This window comes from Micrasema longulum, unplaced genomic scaffold (assembly GCF_059751315.1).
Source record: "Micrasema longulum isolate JH-2025_06_02 unplaced genomic scaffold, ASM5975131v1 h1tg000848l, whole genome shotgun sequence".
Classification (NCBI taxonomy): domain Eukaryota; kingdom Metazoa; phylum Arthropoda; class Insecta; order Trichoptera; family Brachycentridae; genus Micrasema; species Micrasema longulum.
The window spans coordinates 96,504-109,302 of record NW_028278040.1 but is presented as its reverse complement, the minus strand read 5'-3'; the positions used below and the strand labels follow the sequence as shown (position 1 = coordinate 109,302).

Here is a 12,799-nt window from a genome sequence, read left to right as displayed (position 1 = left end):
ATTCATAAAAGTGGCCTCAAAAATAAAGTTGAGAATTATCGACCGGTCTCAATCTTACCAGTGTTTAGCAAAATATTTGAAATGTTAGTTTATAATCACCTTTTATCTGAAGTTGCTTTACACATTCCAAATGAACAGCACGGTTTTATGCGGAAACGATCAGTAGTTTCTAATTTAACGCTCTTCACAACCGATATTGCTGAGTATATGGCCAAGGGATTACAATCTGACGTTATTTACACTGATTATTCAAAGGCGTTTGATCGTGTTGATCATTCAATCCTCTTAAAAAAGTTAATAACAATCAGAATTAATAGAGATCTCTTATGTTGGCTTGGTTCTTACATCAGTAAAAGGAGTCAGGCAGTCGTCGTTGGCGGGCACTCTTCTGACTTTTCCTTGCTTCCATCTGGTGTCCCTCAAGGTAGCCACTTAGGACCCCTTTTATTCAATGTATATGTTCATGATATAGGCGATTGTTTTAATAACTCTAAATACATTATGTATGCAGACGACATGAAGGTATACTTAAATATTGAAAATACTAATGACTGTCATAAAATGCAGGAGGACCTCACTAGACTGTCGGTTTATTGTATAAATAATAAACTATCTCTTAACCCTGAAAAATGCCTAAAAATAACATTCAAAAGAAAGACCCGTGCCATCGATTTTAATTACAAATTAAATAATACAAATATTAAATCTGTCGAAACAGTCCGTGATTTAGGTATCCTCTTAGATGAAAAATTAACTTTTAATCGTCACATCGATGGTATTACTGAAAAATCTTTTAGAACACTAGGATTTATACTACGCACAGGCAAACCGTTTCAAAATACCGATACTCTTAAAAAATTATATTTTTCTTATGTTCGTAGTGTATTAGAATTTTTTTCACCTGTCTGGTCTCCTTATTATAAAATTCATTCCTGCAAAATTGAAAGAATTCAAAAAATGTTTATAAAAAATTTAAACCGTAGATTACATCTCAATTTTCCAGATTATCGCCAAGCGTGCGTTTTTCATAATATCCAAGCTCTCGCTGATAGACGAACCACAGCTGATATAGTGTTACTCACCAACATAATATCTGATAAAATAGATTCCCCCGAGTTGGTTAACCGCATTCATCTTAAGGTACCACAGAGACAAACGCGTTATACACAACTTTTCCACATACCTAAATGCAGAACAAATTCGTCAAAAAACGCTACGATTAACCGTATTATGGATACGTATAACAGGAAATTTAACGAAATAGATATATTTACCAAAAATATTAAATTTATCAAAACTGCCATAGGTAATAAATTGTCTTTGTCCGCATCCTCCTCTCCGTTGCTCTCTATCCCTGAACATACATAAGTTTTATAGTGAGAAGATCTTTTAATATAATTATGTATCCCCGTACTGCGGGCCAACTGTTTGTGACACCTGATTTTTATAATCCGAATCATTTATATTAAACTTATATGTTATTCTTATTTATATATTATGTAGGTGCATAATATGCATTTGTGTGTTCGTTTTGAATCAACGTTCGCGTATTGTCAATCCTTATTTTATTGTTGTCATTATTTCGTATTTACTGCATTTTGTGATTACCTACTGTATTGTATAGGACTCGTCGCACATTATTCATTCGATGTGTATCAGTTAAATTTAAAAAATAAAATGCTTTTTTTTTCTTCGTAATACGGTTTTGAAATTTAACATACTTAAAAAAAAAAAAAAAAAACAATTTATATCATTTCGTCATTTGAATTTTAACAAAAAGGTTTCTAACTTTTTACTAAGCTCTTTATTTTACCATTTTTAATATAATTTACAAGTTTTAAGCAAATATATTATTTTCATACTTACGCACCCATACAAACGCACCCTCTCCCTCTTTCATTCCCACACGCACATGTATCCTCTCCCTCATTCATTCACGCATACACACATTCACATACACATGAATACAAACGTCACACAAATAAAATTACTAAACTTCTTTTCTTATATATTATGTGTCATTATATTTACAGTGGATTTTTGTAATTGGCTTTAGTATTGTTAAGATTTTTCTAATTATTTTGTTTATGTAATAGCTGTAAAAATCCCAAATAAAATGAAATAAAATAAAATAAAATAAAACACTTTTTATTGAAATGTAGGTACCTAGGTACTTGTTTGTAATTAAATTCCAAAACTAAAAATTGTTAATATTGAACTTAAGTAGGTACCTAGGTAAACCAGCCAATGACAGGTCATAAGCCCTGTAAATGCCTAGACTTCCATATTCCCTTCTCGAAAGCTTTTTCCCTCTCTGTTGAAATAAATTTAGGTACCTAGGTACTTGTTTATGGTTGAATTCAAAAACATACAATTAATATTTTTTCTAATATGGCATTCTTTTTGCAAACGTCAAACTCCGGTATTCTCACCAACACGGGGGTGTTCTTATGTAGGAATACGATTTTTAAAAATGCATTGAATTTTATATTATTTTGGTATTACCAAACATCCAGAAAAAAGAAATGAATGGGAAGAAATTATAAGGAATTTGAGAAAATTTAAGAATCTGGTTGGAATCCATACAAAGCAAATGTTGTTTATAAACATCCAAAAACCAACTTTTTTTATCCACAAAAAAACAACAGCTTTCCATTTTTTTTGTTAATGCATTCTCCTCAAATGTAACCCTTGTAGATCGTGAATAAAACATTTATGCTCCTAACTTCTTTTTTACACATTAGACTGGAGATTTTAATTATTTACGAACACGCACAACGCAAAGATCTATATTTCTCTGAAAACCGCACATAAATCGGTTAAGCCGTTTAGGAGGAGTACGGTGACATCACACGTACAGAGGAATTATATGTATTAAGATATAAATATTTCTAAGTAATAATCCGCTAAGTCTCAATTTTAGAGGCTTGTCAGCAAGCGAGAAGGAAAGGATGCGAAAGGACGTTATGTAAATCCAACACAACATTTATTGTCTTTATGTATATTTGTCTAGTACTGGAAGTTCTGTAAAATAATGTTTATGTATTGACTATTACACATTAAAAATTTTGATAAAAATTCCAATAAAATTCCTTGATTTACTTTGACCAACAAGCGCTTTCGCCTAACTAAGCATCTTTAGGACTTAAACTATGGTTTCCTACGAAAGTCCTGACATTATCTAGCGGCCGTAATATACCGCAATGCGGTGGGTGTTATAAGGCGGCCGTTTTAACGGTGTCTAGAGATGCAGCGTCGTTATCTTGTGCGCTTGCGTGCTATCTGTCGTTTGTCGTTTATGAGTAGTTGTAATGGGCGGATTCTTAGTTTTTTTTTTAATTTTGAAGTCATGCGACCTTCTCGTATACAAACATATGTACCGTATGTTTTTTCAAATATTCTAGAAATTTATTAAATGTTAACCTTTAAATAGGTTTTACAGTCAGTATTTCTGAGAAATCCATCACGTAGAAATAATATCATTATAGGAAATGTTTTGAAATAGAAAACGAAAATAATGTCAAAGTAACATTATCCCTTCTTTCATAAATGAGCACAAATATAATAATGTATTATCCATCAAATAAGATTAAAAAAAGGTTATTATAGCTTCATATAGTAACTTTATAACAAGAATATTTAGTTTATATTTATTTAATGGCGGCACCGATGTTTAGAGTTTTGCTCACAATCAACGCTCAGCGATATTGATTTCTACAGACAACGTTTTAATGACGTCATCCGCCGCCACATGACGGCGCTAAATAACATCACTGCTTTGCTAGAAAACCATAGCTGTAGACGAAAACGCTCGTTTGTAAAATCAAACACAGTAATATTTAACCAAATAATTTTCCTAATCTTTTTATGAAAATCTATTTATGAAGTTTAATCTAGATGTATTTACAAAATGCATCAATATTTTAATTTATTTTATACCTTTTTAAAATAAAACCTTTTCTATTTTTTATTTTATATTATATATAATCATGCACTTTTAATGACACTGATGTGATATAGTATTAATGTAACATAATTACAATGTTCCTTGTATCTTTTTATCTTTTTCTTTTCTTTTCATTTTCAGGAAATTTGTTACACCACGTGTTAAGCAAACATGCAAAATTTAAGATGAGAATGATAAAATAATTATATTTGGAGAGACTGAGGAAATGGCTGAAAGTAGGGTGCATAGAATAATGCATGTGGATGCCAGTTCAGAAGTACCTAGTTGAAGCAATGCTCAAAGAAGAGCAAATAATCTTACCGGCGAACGGCGTGAAAGAGTCAAAGAAAGTCGAAAAAAAATCAATGTGATGAGTTGTCAGAACAAGTCGATGAAAGGAATGTCAGACGAATAATGAATATGTTATTTCTTTTAAACGTCCATCCACTCATGATCAAAGAAAATATAATGCTCCAATAACATTAATGAAGTTGATTTAATATTTTATATTATGTTGCCGATCGGTCCATATCTGGACCATCTCGGGCCTCTGGTGTGTCCCTAACACTTTTATAATTTTTAAAATGTTTATATGAGAGTTGCATTGTTTTTTAGTTTGCTCATAATGTACAAGGTTTATATGTTCTTCTTTATTTAGTTGTTGGACTGTTAAGTTGGTGGAATGTGACGGATGCAACATTTCGGTTGTTGCCTGTTTTAGGGATTTCGAACTGTTGTCATTCGTCAAAAGACGAATAGACCTGTTCCCGACACCAGCCACAGGACCACAACCCGTAACTAAGACCGAAAGGCCGAATTTGCTTAAGGGCTGACTTCCAAAGGCCTGAATGTTGGTACGAAGAAAATTTAACTGAGGCCCGAAGGGCGAACCTAGCATACAACAGCCGGCGATGGTCAACTTTTATCTGCTAGTACTATTGAATACTTGAATAACTATTAAATACTTATTTTAGTAATGTTAAAGGCACTGCGTGCCGTGTATATTAAAAAATAAATAAATATTATTACATAAATGCATTATTTCGTATTTTTATTTCTACAAAAAATGTAATGAAAATAATAATTATTTTCCTTTTACCTCATTGCTTTCTTACGCGTTATCAAATTAATCAAGTCGCAATTTGTAAAACAGTTGTTTTGTATTATAGCGCAATTAATTAAGTATATAATGATTATTCGATCGCTGTTTAATAATCATTATTCACACTTCACATGGTAAGTGATGTATGTACATAAAAACGTATATTATGTGATTTGGGCAAAATATTTCAAGAGGATAGACATCTCTTGATAAAAATTATAAGCTTGTCTCGTAATTCATCGAGTGGTATTTTTGGACAAAATACCCAATGTACTTTTGTGTCTAACACCTAGATGGCAGTAATTTATATTTCAAAAACCTTAATTTGATTTATTTTTTAAACTTTAAAGGTTTATTTCATTTTTAGCAAAAGATGGCATATTTTTTTTTCCTATTAACAAAAACGTTGTGTACGGAATACGTTCATTATATGTCATTCTACACAAATATTGACGCGCCTTGTTTTATCTTCCTAAATTATTTTCTAAGATCTCCTATAAAATGCTTGGTATTTTAATCACAATAAAAATAAACACGTAAAAGTAAAATGCAATAATATCTCACCTTAAATTAAGTTCCAATTAAACTAAGCACTTTTTAAAACCAAAAACACAAATTAGAAACTTTCATTATAACCGGGAAAACCTTGTAAAACTGTTTTTCACCATTTAAATTTCACAATAATTATTCGCAATAGTTCACTATAATCGTTTCAACAAGCATCTAAATATTTTTTCTTTCGATTGTCAACTAATAATAATTTTATCTATTGGATTTCTGATTCACTTCCAATCTTTTGATAAGATAGAATAACAAAATATCTGATATCGGTTATCAGAAAAGGAATGTTATTCATATAATGTACTCGTACTTAGGTAGGTATATAAACTCGTCATTAATTTAATTTTGTATTTTATTTCAGACAGAGGTTATAGATTTTATGATCGGTATAAATATAAATGTGCCCTGACATCTATTAAAACCTTACAAAAGTTGCTGCTTTGTCTTTTGATGTCGACTGATGAAATTTTTTGCTGAAAATGAAAAGTGGACTTTTAACAATTTTCATGTTCTACATTTTTTGATAGGGGATGTTTTAAAGGGATGTTATTGCCTCTATTCTTAACTATTTGAAAGAATAGTTAAATATTTTATCTAAAGATGTCTATCTCATGGAAGTAATCCTTTTACAAATATCCCAATTTCATAAACTGTCCAATGAACCTAAAACCGATAATTCAAATAGCAAATCAAAAAGTGTTGGAATTAAAAAATATTACTAAAATATTTTTGAAACTTATTATTATAATTTATATAGATAATATATAATACTGTGTTTTATGTTTTCTCTCCTTTTTGGATTATATTGACTGATTTTGAATTGGTTGTGGTCCCAAGTCTGGTGTTGCGGACTCACGGATTAGAAGTTCAAAGTTCGAATCCCACTATACCCCAACTTAATTCCCATTTTCTAATAGTGAGAAATTTACAACTCGTTGAAAATGGACCCAAAATTGAATTCTTCGATACATCATAAGAATGCTTTTTTTTATATAACAAGAAAAAGCATCTTATGTATCATCAAAAAAATGTTTTCTTTTTATCTGCCGTCCCATATGAGTTTTTTTGTAACTCCTAGGAGTATAATATCTTGTACATTTATAATGTTTTATTAAAAAAAATAATAATTTTAAATAGAATAGTAGTTTGATTGACGGAAACAGGATTTTCAGCGGAAACCAAAACCGAGTTTCGGCTTCTGTTCTAGTTTCGGCGGAAACCAAAACTTATTGGAATAAGTTAAAAGTCTGTTCAAAACGCCAAAAATTAGGCGATTTTACCGTTTAAGCTTACGCGTTCATTAAAATAAGTGTATAATACAATACAGAATGAAATAAAAGTCATAATTTGAATGAGTTAATTAGTTTATTTTGGGCGCTTTTTGGTTCATTGATAAGTTATGCATATAACTTTTAATATGTAACAATTCTCACCGGCCAAAAGCCGAAACAAACTAAAAGTCGCAAGTACAGCCTAACGCATCTCGACCGCAGGTTTCGGCTGAACCAAAGTTTCGGCTAATATTTGTTCGAAACTAAAACCGCGGCCGAAACTTCGTCGGTCGGTCAGTATTAAATAAACAGTCTCGATAAAACGTAAAGTTTTATATATTCGTTTATTTTGAAAAGTATTCCCTTTTAGAGCTTTTAAATATCTTCAGAAGTAAAGAAAAAGTGTAAATAAAAATTTTATTTCGAAAATATTAAATTATATATTATGCAGGGTATTCTTTAAATCCTGTCACATCCGAAACCACGATGATCAGTATGGGCAAGAAGACATATAAGCATATTAAAAAACAATTTAGAACGAAGAAAATGTTTAAAAATAAAATATTTGAAAAAAAACAAATGGTTGCCTACTTCTGCAGGGGAGAAGCGAGGGGGGCGCGGACGTGCGGTTGACAGTGTATCAGGCTCCCCCTCTTTGTTTTTCCCCAACAGGAGTAAGCAACCACATGTTTTTTTATTTATCTTTTATTTTTTAAGATTTTAGTCGTTTTAAAAATTTATTTTAATGTGCCAATATGTCTTCTTGCTCATACTGATTATCGTGGTTTCGGATGTGACGGGGTTTAAAAAACACCTGTATATACCTATTTTTAACATTTAAAGTGTTATCTCTCCACCGCTTTTTTTCAAGTATTTGAAAATAACGCAGTTCTACGTTTTTTTTGTTGATTTCATTTCTGATAAATATAACACATTCTTGACAAAGAAAAATTATAGAAGTACATAATGAGACAGTATTCCTAAGCATTACAAAAAAGGGAAAATGTTAAATCTACACTATTTAATAGAAGCAAATATCAAGCTTTATTACATCTAAAAATATATGTACGAGTATGATTAAGCAATCGGAAACTTTACCATAATAATAATAACGCTGGGGTCCAAATAACACATTTTGTTGAGTTAAACCAAATCAAATTTAAAAACAATAAAACTAATATTAACCTTTCACATACCGTATGAAAAAACTCCCGCTGATCACTGTGTGGTATCCTCGGGTTAACTGAGGTTAGGAAACGATCGCCTGATAAACACTGATTTCATTTAATTAAAATTATATGTGTGTCTTTCTCTCAAATGAATGTTTTATATATTTGTTTTAGGGTACTCGATCATATTCTCAGTTTTGGAGGTCCTGATAAACAAAATATTTTATCAAAAATTATCCAATATACCTAATTATGTGATATATTTGTGCCTTGGGTATTAAGTTTACTTAAAAAATATTTGTGTTTATATTCATAGCTGAGAAACGAAATGCAATTTGCAACGCCGCGCCTTCACAGGAACGGGTGGGTTAATTTATAAAGACCAATTTTTGTTTTAAGACTATTTTAGTAACTATTTCATATTGACTACATGACTACATACAAAATACATGAAACAATATGTATGCATTACCCACATACTCGTTTACACATGATTCAGTTATATATTGATACCAGGGCCTTGATTATGATGAGAAGATAAGGACGTCATACCTTCACCAAGACGGTTTAGTTGAAGATAAATTCTCTAGATCGATTTCGAAGATACACTGCCGACCCCCCCCCCCCCTCCTTCAAGTTTTGGGTAGGTACATCGATATGTAACAAGGGCAAGCGTACGTCACGGTATACATATCTATCGGTATACACACTAAAATTACATAGCTTCAGAATGACGTCATAGTAAAAGATAAATTCTCCCGACCGATTACGAAGATACACTACCGATACCCTCACCATCAAGTTTGGATGTGAGTACATCGGTTTATACCGACGGGTCTAGATATCCGTAGATAAACGTGTCCTCTCGATACCTTTATCTATGCATTAAAAGTGACAAAAATTTGGTTCTACCGAGCAATTTTTCCTTTAATGAATTACGATTCTGAGGTTGGCACTATGGTTGGAAAATATGAGAGAGAATTTTCGACATAACTGTCAGTTTCGAAAACGAGCGGCTAGATGCAGTGGCTAGACTGGCTGGATGCTGCCCTATTAACATAAAAGAGTATCTAGCCCTAAAATGTTACCACTGTAAAAAAAAATGGTTATTTTATTTTTTTCACCTGTTTTACTATCTTTCTGAGTCTACGTATCGATAGCCGGCGTTGTAATCACTCAGTAGATAATTATAGACGATCGTTAGGTATACCGTCTTTGCAATTGTCAAGTCATATAAAAATCATGTTCAAGCGAGCGGTTTTTGCTTGCATTGGGATTTATTGTAGTTTATAATCGCTTTGAAGTAGCCATTTTTTATCATATTTTTAATATAAATGAGAACAATTTTAAATGTTACTGAAGTAAGGAACTTTGACTAAATCTTTGGGGTTATTCAGTGATTGATTTCAAGCATATGATGTCAAGATGACAAGTTGGTAGAAGATACCGAGGTATATACAGATAGCACAGAAGTTAAGTATACCGTCTCGATATGTACAGATGAAGATTGCGTTCATAACTGAGGCCCAAAATGTCCAGTCATAATGTAATTTTACCAATAGTATGTTTTTACGGCATTAACCATATCGCCTCGATCGGTGCCTGTAAACTATTATTGATCGATTATATTCTAATTCAAATCAGTTTTGACATTAAGGTACACATAACTATATAATTAATATATTCACAATCCCCCAAACCGAGATACGGATGATTTTATTGATGGTCACACATTATTACACCGTTTAATTTTATCACGTCAGTAATCATAGATGACTCAAATCAAAACACTGTCAATTCTCTACTGATGTTTTCATTATTTAAACATATTTATGTGATAAATAATCGGAAACTGGTAATATTTCAGTCTGCTCCGAATCAAATGTATATATCGCGCGTTGTGTTATGGAGTCTGTATCAAATAACTTGTCCCAGTCATCTCGATGATCCACTGGCGTCTATTCTCTATTCATAGTGCGAGGTACTCATCATGAATGCAGAAATGCATATTGCATCCATAAATTAGTCCTACATTCACGGCTCCTACCATGGCCAGGTTGGCTAATCGGCCGAGTGACTGGCGTATTTGGAATACCCCACGAAATAGGGACCCGGATCATTAAATTATGATGCATGTCCCATTAACTCTTGCTCTGACGTCCATCATTCTTGTTACGTGTAATTTTACCCATTTGGGATACAACTTTGATTAATTATGCAGTTATTATACTGAAAATAACGCTGACAAAATGATACAAGCATTTTTTGATAAAATAACTGATTTGTTTGTTCTGTTATATTTGATTACAGTAATACTCCAATTATCTAGATTAACGAGTGCCGGACGTTATCATATAATCATGTCCAGCAAAGCTAATTGCTTTGACGAAGAAACGCACCAGCTGCCAGCGTCATTTATTTGTTATTAGAACATGTCCTTTATTTTTTATTTCCTGATAACGATCCTGAAATGATTCTGATAAAAGGCGACCCCAGAAAAGATGGAAAGATGGTGTGATTTCAATCGGGGGAAGAAATTGGTCGAGAAAAGCACACGATAGATTAGAATGAGCCTATATTCTGCAGTGGAGAGATGGCTAAGAAAAGAGAAGAAAGAAGATCCTGATATTTGACAATCCGGATGACTGGAGTTCGGATAAACGGATTTATACTGTATTTACTTTGGCTGTTTGGATGCCTGAAATTCTCTGACTCCGTCAAACCAAGTCAACAATAGGGTCGAGAGTTTAAAATACCTGAGAGTATAAGTTACGGAAAATGGCAGCTTTCAAAATGAACTGGGAGTACGGCTAAGAATAGCAGGCGCCATACTCAACAGTATGAAGGCTGTCTGGAGATTGAATATTTACTCAGTGAAAACCAAATGCCGTCTATATACCGCCTGCATAAAACCAATTCTCCACTACGGATTCGAATCATGGCACCTCACTAGGGCGCAAAATAATAAAATACTGAGTTTTGAGAATAGGTGTCTCGGAAGAATTTTGGATGTGCGGTGGTTTGACTTTGTGAGGAATGAAGTAACAAGAGAACGAACGCAGCAAACTCCGGTGACAACTGTCGATACGGTTGATACGGCGATACGGTTGGCTTGGCCATGTAACCTGAGAGCCTTAACCAAGCTTGCCTATTATTTGTCGTCCACTGCTGACTATTCGTCGGCAGTTTATACTGGACGCGAACCTGATTTAGGAGGATGCACTGGAGCTGGCAGCCGACAAGGATGCCTGGAGGATCTTCGTGGACACCATACGCTCCAACTAGGAAGCGGACATGGAATGAGGATATTTTGGCTGTAAAAAAGTTTAGTCCTTGTGCAGGTGGATGAAAAATACAGTTCTGTCTGTGAAATATAACCAAAACCCTGGAGAGTATTTTCAACTCGATAGCTGCTCTCAGGTAAAAATCCTGAATGAAATCAAATTAAGATAAGTTGGCTTTGTAGTATAGTGGTTATTTTTTGAGATCCTGGATTTGATTCCCGGTAGGGTGGACGTGAAATATTGATTTCAAGGTTTTTTTAAACCTAATATATCATGTATGGTTTAATGGTTCCTGGGTACGTATTTTGATGGGAAGTAAAAATTTATCTTTAATTTTAAAAACTTAGTTAAAATTTAGTTTTCTCTTCGAAAAATAGTATATGTTTCCATTTTTAAAAACATGCTCAATTACCGGTTACCGACGAAGATACTTTGAATTTTATACAAATATAACACACTTTTGTACATAAATATCGATATTAGTTTATACTGTCTCAGTATATACTAAAGGAAATAGCCGTTCATAATCGCAGCCCTGGACTGGCATTTGAAGTGTAGGCCTGATCACCTTGCCTTAATGAAACATGGTTTAAATTCGTTGGATGCAAACTGCCTAAATAGTTTATTAAAAATGGCAAATCTTCATTAGTAAGTAGATAGATACAAAAAAAATGTTTTTTAATTGTTCCAACAGGCTCCTTTACCTTTTACGGTATGGATATTTAAAGATTTTGAGATTTTAAAATAAAAATGAATATTAAGTCGCTTTCTAAACAGAACGTGAAATTTACTTTATAAATTTTCAGAAAACTTAATAGAAATATATTCTCGTACGTACTTCGGTAAGAGTATAGTCGCGTGTCGTGTGGTATCTCAGAATGCGGTTCGCAAGAAAGCTTTGAGCAGTTTGTCAAAGTGAATTTCATTAGCAGTGACTGCGTCATACAATCCTCAACATATTCTCATTAAATGACTATCCTAATTCCTGTAAAAATATTGGATTCTCGTATTTTCCTCACTAAACCACAATATTTATCTCTCTCTTGTTATTTGAGGAATATTATTACATAACTGAAAGACGGCGTGGGTGCTGTATTAATAACACATACATGACAATATCACAGACGTGTTGTTCCTTCACTTTTTTTATGTTTCAAGTCATCCGATTTGATTTAATTTCAAGTACGGAAACTAAAAAGAAATAACCTTCTGTAGCCAAATGCATTGCACTATAGATACAGTTTAGACGTGGCAGGAACCGCGCGGTTTGAACCACGGAAAAAAATATATAAATTTATTTTTACAGAAAATGATAAACGAGTACAGACTGCTACAACTACTTCCGGTTCTGCATTGATTAAGTAAGGCTAGATAAGGTTTTGATTTGGTTTTGTTAGGTTAGGACAGGTAACGTGTTTTAGAATAAGTGGTTAATGTTGATACATTTTTTGGAATTTAATTATTTC

General features: G+C 32.7%; 1 protein-coding gene across 2 annotated transcripts in view; it reads right to left on the bottom strand.

Annotated features, from left to right (window-relative positions):
* Nucleotides 1-5,784, bottom strand: part of LOC148278662 (lysosomal alpha-glucosidase-like) — a 166,828-nt gene extending 161,044 nt beyond the window's left edge. For both annotated transcript variants that reach the window (XM_088231059.1, XM_088231060.1), the window contains exon 1: nucleotides 5,613-5,784. The gene's annotated coding sequence lies outside the window, so the exon portion shown is untranslated. The remainder of the gene's footprint in view (nucleotides 1-5,612) is intronic.
* Between the last annotated feature and the right edge of the window lie 7,015 nt (nucleotides 5,785-12,799).